At 36.0% G+C, this 14,515-nt stretch overlaps 1 protein-coding gene across 11 annotated transcripts in view; it reads left to right on the top strand.

The window, feature by feature from the left end:
* Positions 1-14,515, top strand: part of KIF16B (kinesin family member 16B) — a 367,948-nt gene that overhangs the window by 261,437 nt on the left and 91,996 nt on the right. For 2 of the 11 annotated variants that reach the window (XR_005062401.2, XR_005062400.2), the window contains one exon: positions 6,815-7,023. The exons of the other annotated variants lie outside the window; for them this stretch is intronic. The gene's annotated coding sequence lies outside the window, so the exon portion shown is untranslated. The remainder of the gene's footprint in view (positions 1-6,814; positions 7,024-14,515) is intronic. 11 annotated transcript variants of the gene reach the window in all.

The raw sequence follows: 14,515 nt of genomic DNA, 5'->3' as shown, positions 1-14,515 counted from the left end.
AGTAGGACTTTCAGTGAAGAATCTTTTACCCAGTGAGATTATCATTTAAATTTGAAGCAGGGGATTAAACAATTTCCAGATAAAATTTGAAGGAATTCACCATGAAGCCAGTCTTACATGATATGTTAAAGGGATTGCTGTAGATGGAAATGACCCTAAAGCTAAATAACTTTGACCAGTGAAATAAACCCAGAGTAAAGGTAGTAGACCAACTAATTAACAAACAAATATGAAATTGAAACAAAAGAAGCAAAATCAACTCTACACAAAATCAGTCAAGGATACACAAAAAGTGAAGATTGTGATATCTAATAAAGAATTGTACAGGAGGAAGAAAGGGAAAAATTAGTACCTTTAGATTGTGTTTGAAATAGAATAATCAGCAATTTAAGGTAGACTATTATATAGTTAAGATATCCTTGAACCTTTGATAACCACAAAACTAAAGACTACAGTAAATGTACACAAAAATAAATAAGAAAGAGATAAAAATCCAATCACAACACTAAAGGAAACCATCAATAACAAAAAAATTATAAGAGAGGAAGAAAGGAACAGAGAGGAGGTATAAAAAGCAGTCGAAAATAATTAATAAATGGCAATAAGTACATCTCTATCAATAATCACCTTAAATGTAAATGGACTGAATGCACCAATCAAAAGACATAGAGTGGCAGAACAGAAAAAGAAACAAGACTCATCTATATGCTGCCTGCAAAAGACTCATTTCAGACCCAAAGACATATACAGACTAAAAGTGAAGGGATGGAAAAAGATATTCCAGGCAAATAATAGGGAGAAAAAAGCAGGAGTAGCAGTACTTATAGCAAAAAACAAAATAAAACACATAGACTTCAAAACAAAGAAAGTAACAAGAGACAAAAAGGACATTATGTAATGATAGAGGGGTCATTCCAACAAGAGAATATAACCATTATAAATATGTGTGAACCCACCATAGAAGCACCTAAATATGTAAAACAAATACAGAAATAAAGAGGAAAATAGACTGCAGTACATTTGTTTTAGGAGACTTTAATGCACCATTCACATTAATAGACAGATCAACCAATCAGAAAATAAATAAGGGAACAGAGGCACTGAACAATACATTAGATCGAATGGACTTTTTGGACATTTACAGAACATGCCATCCAAAGGCAGCAGGATACACTTTTTTCTCAAGTGTACATGCAACATTCTCCAGGATAGATCACACTAGGCCACAAGAAGAGCCTCAATAAATTAAAAAAGGTTCAAATTTTATCAAGCAGCTTCTCAGACTACAATGGTACGAAACTCAAAATAAGTTATGTAAAGAAAACAAAAAGACTTAGAAACACATGGAGGCTAAACAACATGCTTTTTAAATAATCAATGGATCAATACACAAATTAAAACAAATCAAGCAATACATGAATACCAATGAAACAAAAACACAACACCCCAAAATCTGTGAAACTTGGCTAAGGCAGTTCTGAGAGGAAAGTACATAGCAATACAGGCTTACCTCAAGAAACAAAAACAATCTCAAATAGTGTAAAATCACAATTAAAGGAAATAGAAAAAAAAAGAACAAATGAAGCCCAAAGTCAGTAGAAGGAGAGACATAATAAAAGATCAGAGCAGATATAAATAAAATAGAGAAGAATAAAACAAGAGAAAAATATTAGTGAAACCAAGAGCTGGTTCTTTAAGAAAATAAACAAAATAGAAAAACCCCTAGCCAGATTTATCAATAAAAAAAGAGTATACACCCCAAAACAGAATCAGAAACAAAGAAGGAATAATCACAATGGTTACTGCAGAAATACAATGAATTATTTGAGAATACCGTGAAAAATTATATGCCAATAAATTGGGCAACTCAGAAGAAATGGAACTTCTTAGGAAAATACAGCATTCCAAGACTGACCCAGGAACAAACAGAAAATCTGAACAGACCAGTTACCAGCAATGAAATAGAATCGATAATCAAAAAATCCCCGAAAACAGAACTCCAGGTACAGACAGCTTCACGGCCAAATCTACCAAACATTTAAAGAAGAGCTGGTACCCATCCTTCTTAAAGCATACAAAAAAGTAGAAGAGGAGGGAATACTTCCAAACTCATTCTGTGAGACCAGCATACCAAACTCATACCAAAACCAGACGAAGACCACGAAAAAAGAAAATTACATACCAATATCCCTGATGAATATAGATGCAAAATCCTCAACAAAATATTAGCACACTGAATCCAAAAATACATCATAAAGATCATCCATCATGACCAACTGGGATTTATTCCAGGGTTGCAAGGAAGATACAATATTTGTAAATCAATCGATATCATACACCACATTAATGAATGTATAAAAACCTCATGATCATCTCATAAGATGCTGCAAAACATTTGACAAAATTCAACATCCATTCATGATAAAAACTATCAACAGAATGGGTATAGAGGGTAAGTACCTCAACATAACAAAGGCCATATGTGACAAACCCACACCCAACATTATACTTAATAGCAAAAAGCTGAAAGCTTTTCCTCTAAGATCAGGAACAAGACAAGGATACCTACTCTCACTGCTTTTATTCAACATAGTACTGGAGGTCCTAGTCACAGCAATCAGACAACACAAAGAAATAAAAGGCATCCAGATTGGCAAAGAAGTTAAACTGTCCCTATTTGCAGAGGATGTTATTACACATAAAAAACCCTGAAGAATTCACCAAAAATCCATTAGAACTAATAACAATTCAGCAAAGTTGCAGGATACAAAATTAATACACAAAAATCTGTTGCGTTCCTATATACTAACAATGAACTAGGAGAAAGAGAAATCAGGAAAACAGTTCCATTTACAATTTCATCAAAAGAATAAAATACCTAGGAATTAATCTAACCAAGGAAGTGAAAGACCTATACCTACAAGACACTTTTGAGAGAAATTAAAGAAGACACCAAAAAATCGAAATCTCTCCTGTACTCATGAATGGAAGAATTAATGTTATCAAAATTGCCATCCTGCCCAAAGCAATCTATAGATTCAATGCAATTCCTTTCCAAGTACCAACAGCCTTCTTCAATGAACTAGAACATACAGTCCTAAAATTCATATGAAACCACAGAAGACCCTGAATAGCCAAAGCAATCCTGAGAAAGAAAAACAAAGCTGGCGGGATTATGCTCCCTAACTTCAAGCTCTACTGCAAAGCTACAGTAATCAAAACAATTTGGTACTGGCAAAAGAACAGACCCATGAAACAGAATAGAGAGTCCAGATATAAACCCATGTATCTATCATCAATTAATATACAATAAAGGAACCATGAATATACAGTGCAGAAAAACATCCTCTTCAGCAACTGGTGTTGGCAAAACTGTACTGCTACATGTAAGAGAATGAAAGTGGATTATTGTCTAAGTCCATACACAAAAGTAAACTCAAAACAGATCAGACGTGAATATAACATGAAACCATTAACTCTTGGAAGAAAACATAGGCAAAAATCTCTTTGATATAAATGTGAGCAACTTTCTCAGCACATCTCAGGCAAAATAAAAAATGAACAAGTGGGACTACATCAAACTAAAAAGCTTCTGTGCAGCAAAGGATACCATCAGTAGAACAAAAAGGCATACCATAGTATGGGAGAATATATTTGTAAGTGACTCATCTGATAGAAGTTAACATCCAGAATATATAAAGAACTCATATGCCTGAGCACCCAAAAAACAATAAAAAAAAATAGGCAGAGGACATGAACAGACACTTCTCCAAAGAACAAATACATCACTAATCGTCAGGGAAATGCAAATTAAAACCGCAATGAGATAGCATCTCACACCAGTTAGGATGGCTACTCTCCAAAATACAAGAAATAACAAATGCTGACGAGGATGTGGAGAAATAGGAACCTACATGTTGGTGGGACCTCAAAATGATTTCAGTTACTGTGGAAAGCAGTATGGAAGTTCCTCAAAAAACTAAAAATAGAAATACCATTTGACACAGTTAATTCCACTCCTAGGAATTTACCTGAAAAAAACAAAATCCCTGATTCGAAAAGATATACGCACCCCTGTTTATCGCCACACTGTTTGCAATAGCCAAGATATGGATGCAACCTAAGTGTCCATCAATAGGTGAATGGATAAAGAGGATGTGGTACATATACACAATTATTATTCAACCATAAAAAGAAAAGGAATCCTGCCATTTGCATCAATGTGGATGGATCTAGAGGGTATTATGCTCAATGAAATAAGCCAGGTGGACAAAGACAAATACCGTATGATTTCACTGATTTGTGGAATATAGAAACAAAGCAGAACAGAAGGAACAAAACAGCAGTAAACTCATAGACATTGAGAAGTGACTAGTGGTTACCAGTTGGGGGGTGAGTGGGCGAGGCCAGGGAAGCCGGAGAGGACTGTTGAACCACTGTGATGTATATTTGATGAAGGAAGATGTGATGGGCAGAAGCTACAGGGCACTTCAGTATACAGGTCATTTCAGGGTTGGGCTCTTTGAAGAAATGGCAATTTAGTTGAAATACAAGGTGAGAGATAAATGAGTTTTCAAGGAAATAATGTTTATCTCTAATCAGTGCTTTTAAAGGACAAACAGAAGCAACCTTTAAAGATATAACAGAAAAAAACTTACCTGATGTTAACAATGGTGTGAACCTGTAAATTGAAGAGGTTGCCTGACAGCCAAAATGAATGAACAGAGATTATCATATATCAAATTCTCTTTAAGGGGAAAAGACTGTATTATATACATGTTGAAAAAAGTTAAGTGTCCTCAAATGAAAATCGAGCTTATTTAATTTATTCAGCCGTAACTCTACTGAGCAGCTCTGCACTGTGAATACAATGTGAGCAAGCAGCCACATTCCCTCCTCTCATGAAGCTGAGATAATGAACAATAAATCAAAATCAAAGCTGAATAAAAAATAATTTTAGAGAATGTTAAGTGCTGTGGAGGAAATAAAAAGGGCCACGTTATAGTGTGGTATGAGCCCTGGACAGTGAGCTACTTGAGTTGGGCAGGCTGGGAAAGGCATTCTGAAAAGGTGAGATTTGAACTGAGATCTGAATGTTGAAAAGGAAGTAGGCATGAAAACTTGGAGGTGAGCACAACTTAAGTAGTGGGAACAGCAAATTCAGAGGCTCTGGGGTGGGACCAAACTTTGTGTGGCCCAAGAACAAAAAGACCTGTGAAAAGACAAGGGAGATAGAGATGAGGACAGGGAAGTAGGTAAGGACTTGATTAGGTAGGGCCTTGAATTTTATTCATAATGCTATTGGAAACCACTGGATGATATTGAAGATCTGAACATTGAAACTCGGCTGGAATGTCCATTCTATTCATATGCGACCTGTCACAGAAACCCTTTTCCTGACATAGACTCAAGGTTTAAATGATAACCAAGATTGGAAACTGCTTTCCCATGCTGAGTCCAACTTTGTGACCTATTTCTTTCTCAAAAGGCCAAAAAAAAGTTTTCTGAAAGAAAAGATGTAATGTGAGCAGTGACTAAAACCATGTGGTAAGGGGTTCTGTCTACAGTGTCACTGCCTGTAGGAAAGGGAGGCTGTGCTAATGACATATCCCAAGGGGGTTGTGCTAATTCCACTGAGCTTTTCAACAGCCACAATTCAGATTTCCTCATCATTTGCTGAGTGCTTACCATGTCCTGTGTGTTGTGTATGTTTTTGACATTTATGATCACCTGTGTTTAGAGGGAGGGACTAGACTTCATGTCGCACAAGTAGAAATTCAGGCAGTTTGGATCTGTTTCCTATTTCTAAACAAACAATAATATAAAAATTAAAATGAAGGGAAAAAACATTATCTCTAAAGACAAAGTAACATGTCATTCTACATCTAGATAAATCTTTATTTTTATGAGAGGAGGACATTATCTATTTAATATTTTCAAGATGAAGCTGAAATATCAAGTTGAATATGAGCTGTATTTTTTTCCATAGTGTGCATCTAGCCTCACATAGTCGTACTTGCTAAGTGTTTGTTGGGACTTGAGGCCAATAATGTTTATTTGATATTAATCAATTATGATTGTTCTGTTTATTGTTCATATTGTTACCATCTCTATATATAATGTTAATCTTCTTGACGTAATCAGCTACCTCCAAATGTTCTACTTTGCCTGACAACATCCTAGAAATCACTAGACTTGTTAAAGATGTAATTTATTCCAGAAAGTCAAAGGATTTGTATAGAAGAATGCTGAAAATTTCCCTCATGGATAAGTGTTTCATAGCCAAGTGGGAACATATTTTATTTGCTTCACTTATTCACCAAATTGGGCCCATTATTTCTAGGAAATAAAAAACTACACTTACTCTCTTGTTTTTTTCTTAATGATACATATTAAATTTACCTAGTAATGCAGAGTTTCAAATTTTTAATCAATATTAACAAATACTGGGGAAAAAAACATATTGAATGCAAAATATGCAGAATTTGTAGTATATTTGCCAAGGAAGAGAATCTTTGTCTACCTTAGAACTTTCATTTTGGTTATTGCTTATAATCTTTTGGAACTGTCTAAAATTACATCCTATTCCTTCACATTTACTTTTGGAATTTAAGCCATATTCTCAGGGGTTGGGGGATTATGCTTCTAAAGGAGTTTGATTTGATTTGACAGTTCTTTTTAGAGACTTTTTCGTTCAGTACTTTTTTTTTTCTTAATGTGGTACACGTTTATACTAAAAGATTGAAATTATTCAAAGCCATATACACAGAACATGAAAGTTTCCCTTAATCTGTTAGAAGTAAATCTTTTGCAGTATGCTCAGAAGGTCTTCCTGGATCCAGCAAGCACTCAGACTGCCAGTACTCCCGTTGGTCCTACTTAGCACTGAGTGACTTGGGAAGGCTGTACAAAGGAGACCACTGCTTCCCAGCAGGGCCAAGGCTTGACAAGCGCCTTACAAGCAGGGTCTGCAGCAGTTCACACAGCTTTCCGGTGCTGTTCTTTTTGCCTCATCTCTCCCAGGTAATAAATAGCTTTGGTGCAAGGAGATGAGATCTCTGTGGGACTGATGTGAGAATGAAATTCTGGCATAAAATCATATGCAACAAGGGAGCCAGTATCTCTGGAAATGACTCCGTGGGCAGAACTTCAAAAGTCCCTACAAGGGACATGCTGAGGTTAATCAATCACTAAGGACTCTTTTGTACTCTTGGCCCTGAGTCACCTCATTCAGAGAAGCCTAAAACTGTGACTTCCCACCAGGTAGCTATCATTTCTCTAGTCCACAATTTATCATTGATCAAGCAATTTATCCTTTTACTATGAGCATCATTGCTAATCTTGGTTAGAATATCACATGATCAGGTATACAGAATTTCCTTGATGGACACATGGGTACTTTTCAGATTTTTGCTGCTGTGACTATTTTCTTAAGGACATTCTAGAGGATATCTACATTTGTTCTGATCCACATGTGCACACTTTATCTGGGAAGAAATTTGGTAATTGCTCAACTATTCTTAACTTACAAAAAGTTAAGATCAGGAAAGAACACACAGAGATTGAGTAGGATGAGAGCCCTGAGGGCCTTCACCCCCTTTAGAGAGAAGGTTTTAAGAATTCCTTAGCTGTCATTCAGCTATGTCTTCTAACTGCCCTCTTTACTCACATTCATTTGCTTACTTACTAAATGTCTCCTTAAGAATGATGTCAACTGAAGACCTCTCAGGGATACTTTATATACATTTGGGTGGTGAATCAGTTAAAACAGGAGGGGGTTCTTTATTATATTTAACATGTCTGTTAAGGAAGTAGAAGGGATTTAGGGTTATTACAAGTGAAATGAACATATGAATTAAAAGGACAAGAAGCCGCTGAGTTCCATGAAACTCTGGAAGTTGGGGATTGAGGACAGGGAAAAAGCAGAAACCAAAGAAAGATATACTCCATTACTTTTGTATGATGATAAACTTCAGAATAGAAGGAGAAAACTAAACTCTTTGTCCTGTATAATACCAAGAATGGATAGTCTGCAGGTGATCTTGGATCATATGTATGCATTATGCTCATTCTATTTTCAGATTCATTCTGTGAGTGAGCTGAGCTCTCAGTGGAGGTGCTTAATTATTCAAGGTTTTTATAATTGTTTTATTTTTATTTATTCATTTTCTTTAATCTTACCAGTTTCTTTTGGATTATAAATAGGTTTCTCTTTTGTTTTAAATTAATTTGTCCTCTGGATGTACTGACATGTATTGTCCAAGATAATAATATTCCTTCGGTCTTTCTTTCTCTGATCCCCTTCACTGAACTTGTATGGAGTCTTAATCAAATTAAACCCTGTGTTTTCAGATTTCATATCTGTAAAATGATTATGCCACAGCTAGTCTGTAAAATATTGTGAGAGCCTCAGATAAAATAGGTTATTGAAAACAACTATAAAGTATTATGCAGCATCTGCTAGAGAGTATGTCTTTGAAATTTTGTCATGCAGATCATTTCTGCAGTGGTCTTTATATGAAAACTGTATTTTTTTCTCTATTAAAATCAGTAGTGTAATCCTTTTAAATATGTCAAGTTATGTTCTCAGAAACAAAGCCCCATTAAGTGTTCTCTTTATGAATAGGCAGAGTTACTGTTTATGTCTAGTGACCATGGTGTTTACCTATGGATCCAGCTTATCCCCTGAGAGTCCATCAAGACAGAAATATAGCTCATCAAGAAACTGAAAAGACTATTTTTATGCTGTGTCCCCTTTCAACCATTAGAATGAGTAGTGAGGACCTAGTGTTCCCCTCCCCCCACTCTAGTGGCTTCTGAATGTATTTAATAAAGTAGTAGGACATGTGGCTGGAAGATCAGAGGGTCACTGAGAGAACTGCTTCTGGGAGGTTCAGAGATGCCAACCTTTGTCTGATTGTGAGAGGACTTAATGTTTGAGTACATTTAACAAGGAGTTCTCCCTTCCAAGTGCTGTAGCCTAGTGGGTACCTTGCCTTTTGGGAGAATCATCTCACAGTGAAAGCAGTTAAGTTAATCAATCATTGAGGACTCTTGGCTCTGAATGATTGTGGAGCAGATTTGGGTTGATCTGCCTAGAGGCAAGAGGATGAACCATGAAAATGGGACATTTTATGTATTAAAATGTATGTCAAAATAAATGCCAAGGGAACTTTTAAGGCCCATGCATGGTGAGGATGTAAGTTACATGGAACAGGCCATGCTTCCTGTCTGCATCATAACTGAATTATTAGTGAGTCATGAGAGTCCCCAAGTGTCAAACAGGACCAGCTTCCATCAGCCGAATCCCCAAGGGGGCTACTTCCTCCCTACAGAGCCAAGAGAGCAAAATGTTCTCCTGAAAACGTGTTCAAGTGCCAAGTACAAGGCTGGTTCTAGAAAAACTGTTCTGCTCACATCTCACTGTCTCCAAGTGCCCAGTGAACACCAACAGGAGGGAAGAAAACAGGCAAGCGGTTGTTTAATTTGCATTTGGACTTTCAGTTTTTGCTGATAGAACCATTTTGCACCTTCTTTATTCTCCAAGTCATTTCCCTTAAGCAGCACCAAAAACGGGAAAGAAAAGAAAACTGGCTGTTGGCCTTGCATTTGTCTTAGTTATTTGCCATCCATCACTGAAATGCATTCAGAACCAGCATTCCAGCTTCAATATAAAATTGCAGAGCTGCTCACCAGCAAAATTATAATGCTACCAACCACAGCAACAGGGAGCATCAAGTGAGCCTGAGATAAATTAGGCTGCACCAAGGCCTCAGCCTCCTTGAATTTTGAAATAGGAAGCAGCTCTGTTAGCTAAAACAGAATGCCACCTGCCAGCTTCCTGACCTGTACATTATCAGAGGCCCAGGTATCTCACTGATGGTTTGTGTCACACCATTCTCTCCACCTGATAGATAAGCAGTATTTAAGTTACTATTTTCAAGGGTGGGTGGGGGAAAAAAAGGCTTCTAAGCTTCTCCAAGATAATGTGGCTTCAGGCCCAAACTACAAAATTCTGATCAGTAAATCTAACATGGGCCTGAGAGTTTATAGGTGGGGAGAAAACATCCTCCAAATGGTATTTTCTGGACCTGGTTAAGATACTACGTGTTATTTTGCATCTACCTTGGGAGAAATAGTTGACTATTCATTATTATAGGTCACCAAATCTGAAAGGTGATTTCCAGTGACCAGTAATCTCGTCAAAATTAGTGACAGGTAGTCTAAATCTAGACAGTGAAAACATGTTGTTTCTTTGATCACCAGAGATTGTGAAACATAGGCTTGTACCAGGCAAGGAGACTTCTGTAGCAAAGGAGTGGAACTATTTGCACGTTATGAAATGTAAGTACTCCAAGGGGTCTTAAAGATTGGATAGTACAATACTTCATTTAAGAAGTGAGGAATCAAATATGCAGAGAGAGTTTTGGGGCATAGGCAAGGTTCATGTGTTGTGATTCCTGCTCATCCTTTCTCCTGGGTCTCCCTCTCCATGGCCATGTTCATTCAAGAAGAGGGAGATTCCTGAGCGTTCTAGATGAGAAGAGAACATCAGTTCCCTATAAGGGTCTGTTGCATAATGAATCCCTGGATGATACCTAGAAATGGGGTTCTTCTGTTGTACGTCATGGCAACAACAGGTTCCTGTCATGTCTCAGTCTCTGAAAGAGACAGTATTATAGTAAGACATGGAAAACCCAAGTTAGTTCAACTGCATAATTCTTAAAAATGCAAAATTAAGTTCTTACGCAGATCAGAAGTATTTCTCACTTTCAGAAATTGTTTCTACAAACATGAATGGTCTCAAATCCATCCTCAGTGGTTCATGCCTAAGTCAGGTCAACACTGGCTTTGGGAGTAGTGAAATATGTGGTGAAGTACAATCTTTATAACAAGTATAGCAAAGTCAGTGCAGCCCTGTTTCCAACTATGGTCTTAGATCTAGGATGGCCCCAGTGACAATGCACAGCAGCTTCCAGTAGTGCTGTGTCCTCATCACAACTGCAGCCGCCCCACATGGACGACCAGCAGAGAACTCTGCCCTGCTCATTCATCAGATAGTTAATGAGAGTCTAGAATGTGCCAAGCTCTGGGCTTAGGCACCTAACAGGTGCCCATAAATATTGTGTGGTATGCTTGTTACCATACCAAAGGTCTAAAGGTAGCTCATTGGTCATTTAATAATCCATCTAGGCTGTCCTAAAGAAATGCTGCTTCATGCCTCTTAACAAGTCAGACTTGGAGGAGAATTGCTTATTTGTTTGTGAGTATATTTTTCAATGACAGCTTATATTTTCTTTTAAGGCCTTGGGAGCAGCTATTTAATTTTGAGTAGTCAGAAATGGTTCCATCTAGTCAGCTGTGAGAATTATGGCAGCCCTTTGATGAGTTTTCATTATTTACATTTCTCAAAAGCTGAAGTGGCTAAATTTACAGCCAGAAATCTGTAGGGTGTGGATGTTTTGAACACTTTCAGTTATCATCTAGGTGTGTCTACTTGCAAAAGACAGGTTACAGCTGATTTGACCAATTAGAGTGTCATATAGAGTTTTTCCTTCTAATCTTTAAAAAGTAGGTACTAGTTAGGTAGGCAAGTATTACTAGTAAAGAAAATGACTATTAAATTAGGAATGAAAATAAAGTATATTTTTATTAGGAGGTAAAAGATCAAATGTTTTCCTTTCATGAGTAAAGATTCCAACTTTATTAGCTGTTCTCAGTTTTCTTTTGATGATTTATAGTCTAGTTTTAGCTGCTTAATTATAAAATCAAAGAAGATTGGCAGGACTTTAAAAATTCGCTTTGATTTCTTTTCTATATTATGGCTGCAACTGTTTATATCCAAAGGAAAAATGATGCCATTTATCAAAATCTGTGTTGTCTGTTGCATCCAACACCACCTGGACTTAATGTGGGGTCTAGCTAAGCTAAAACATGAATTTGGCCAGGAGAGAAAGGCTTCTAATAAAAGCAGCCTTCTCCTTTACATTTAATATGTCTTCTAATATGGCAGCAGGCTGCCAACCTGATTATAATGTAATAAACATTGAAGTCAGGATTTGCACGTGATGGCTCTTAGGGGATAATGGGGCCGTGTCAGTTCACTGGGAATCAGAAAAGGCAAAACCAACTTGTCTGAAAATTTCACTCTGAGAGCATTAAAATCATTAAGAACTATTACAAAGCAACCCAAAATGCAGACTATACTTCTCATATGCATACATATACACTTAACTGGCTACCTTGGTGGATGAATGGCTACTCAATGCTTTTTATTTTCCCAAAACTGAGATTTCCAAATAATTCCATAAAGTGATAGTCATAAGCAACTACAGCTTGTCTTAGTCTGACTCTGTTGATAATTCTTCATATAGATCTTCTGCTCAACCTGAAATTTTGAGGTTTTTTTGCCCAAATTGTCAAAATTAAGTTAATAACATGGGTTTTCAGACTCCACATAGAATGAAGAAGGGAAAGACAAATTTCACTGGAAATCAGTAGGCTTCAGAATTACTAATTCCATTTTTCTAATTGCTTTTATTTCAGTCTTTCATCTTTAGAATATGTTTTATTTACTGAATTGCAGAACAAGCTTGTCATTATGTTTCTCTTAGTCCAGAGAAATGTGCTGTTTCCATCCTTATTTGTTCCCTATGTTTTACTCTGCATAATCGAATTTTGTAATGATACAAAGTAGGCCATAAGGGCTGTTGCTACATTTTCTTTCAATGTTTTTTAAGCCTATCATGTTTCCCACAAATATCCAGTTTATTTGACCTCAGTCATCATTTTTAACTTTAATGTACAATTTTCCCATAAGAGCTCAAATGCTTTGCATCATTTCCTACTCCTGCTGTAAGGATAATGGCTGTAGCAGGAAAAGATACCATTTTAAGGGTTTTCTCATGCATACTGCATTCCCGTTTGTGTCTGTCCATTTTCTATTCTATACCTCTTGAAAAGTAACATGTTTTATTGTATGTTGGGCTCTATTTTCCCTCTCCACACCTTTGCCTTATTTCAAATAAGAATGCTATGAAGATTTTATAGGTACACTCCTCAAAAGTAATATAGCCAAGATAATAGGTAAAATATCTCAGTATCTTAAGTGCTACTCTAACTCAGCATAGAGAGACTTTAATCATCAGTACCTGAGTTATAGAATTTCAGAGCTAAAAGGAAACTTAAACATCTTAGTTCAGCTCTTTAACAGATGACAAAACTAGATTCTAGGAAGGTTTTATACATTGCTCCAGATGATAAAACCAGCTCTTTGCTGAGCTGAACTTTGAAATCTGATTGCCCCAAATCCCAGGTTATTAAAAGAAAAAGACATATGGTGTTAGTATAACTGTTGCATTAAATTTGTGAAAAGCAGAATTACTTTTTTATTGTTTCTATAAAAATGATGCATGCTCATATATGAAAATTTCACATAATACAAGAAAGCAACAGATAACCCTAAATTGTTCTCCCAATATAATTAATGTTACCATATAATGACCATTTTAAATACTGAAATGAATAGGCACAGATAAAAGGATATATATTATATATATATACATATAAATATAGTGATAAAAAGAAAATGAGAAAAAGAGTAGGAAGAATGAAATAGCTATAATGGGTTCATTCTAGATATACTATTTTTAATTACAAAGTTTAATTTTACTTGAATTTAACAGCAGTGAAATGAATTTACAGTACTTAAAATGAAGTGAAACTAAAGAAATAGCTGAGCTTCAAATTAAGTGTTTCTCCACATAAGCTATGTTAAGTTCTTTAAAATGTTTCTCTACCACAAGCTATATTAAGTTCTCTAGAATGTATGTGCTTTTAAGAAAAAGATTATAAAAAACATAGAAACTAAGTTGCTAGCTTTCAAATGTGTTTCCATTTTATAAATTATCAATTGTTTCCCTTTTATAAATGTTCAGTTGACTCTTCTAACAAAAATAAGATTAGAACATTTGTTTACTCCTATTTCCCAGATTTTAAACATTATATTATTTTTACATGATCAAGATAGAGAACATTTACATGTAAATTATATATAAATTATATATAATTCCCTCTTAGTTGTAGGTCTAAACAGAGGCAGTATTTCCTTTACCAAGTTTTCTTCATTCCTGAGGTCTTCATATTGCCCTGTCTGTTGGTTGACTATTTGCAGTCATCTATTATGTTTTTGAAAGATGCATCTTGATGTCTTTTATTGGAGTTCTCTGCTTGAGAATGTCTGTTTGTTGCCTGCATGCTTGAAAGACACTTTGGTCAGGGATCAGCTTCTTGGGTCACATTTTCTTTCCCTGAGCACATTTCATCTGGCGTTGTTATTTTCTCTGTTCTATACACTATGTGCTAATCTGTGTTTTTATTTTGTTCATTATATGGTTGTTTCTTCTACTGGGGCTTTCATTCCAGTAGTATTTTTGTTTCTTCCATTTCTTGCTTGAGTTCTGGCTCACTTTTTTCTTTTTAAGCAGATTGGAGTCAGAAGGGGATGGAGAGAATA

The sequence above is a fragment of the Manis javanica genome, chromosome 5 (genome assembly GCF_040802235.1).
Source record: "Manis javanica isolate MJ-LG chromosome 5, MJ_LKY, whole genome shotgun sequence".
Taxonomy (NCBI): Eukaryota; Metazoa; Chordata; class Mammalia; order Pholidota; family Manidae; genus Manis; species Manis javanica.
The sequence above is the reverse complement of the archived record's forward strand: the minus strand, read 5'-3'. Positions and strand labels throughout refer to the sequence as shown.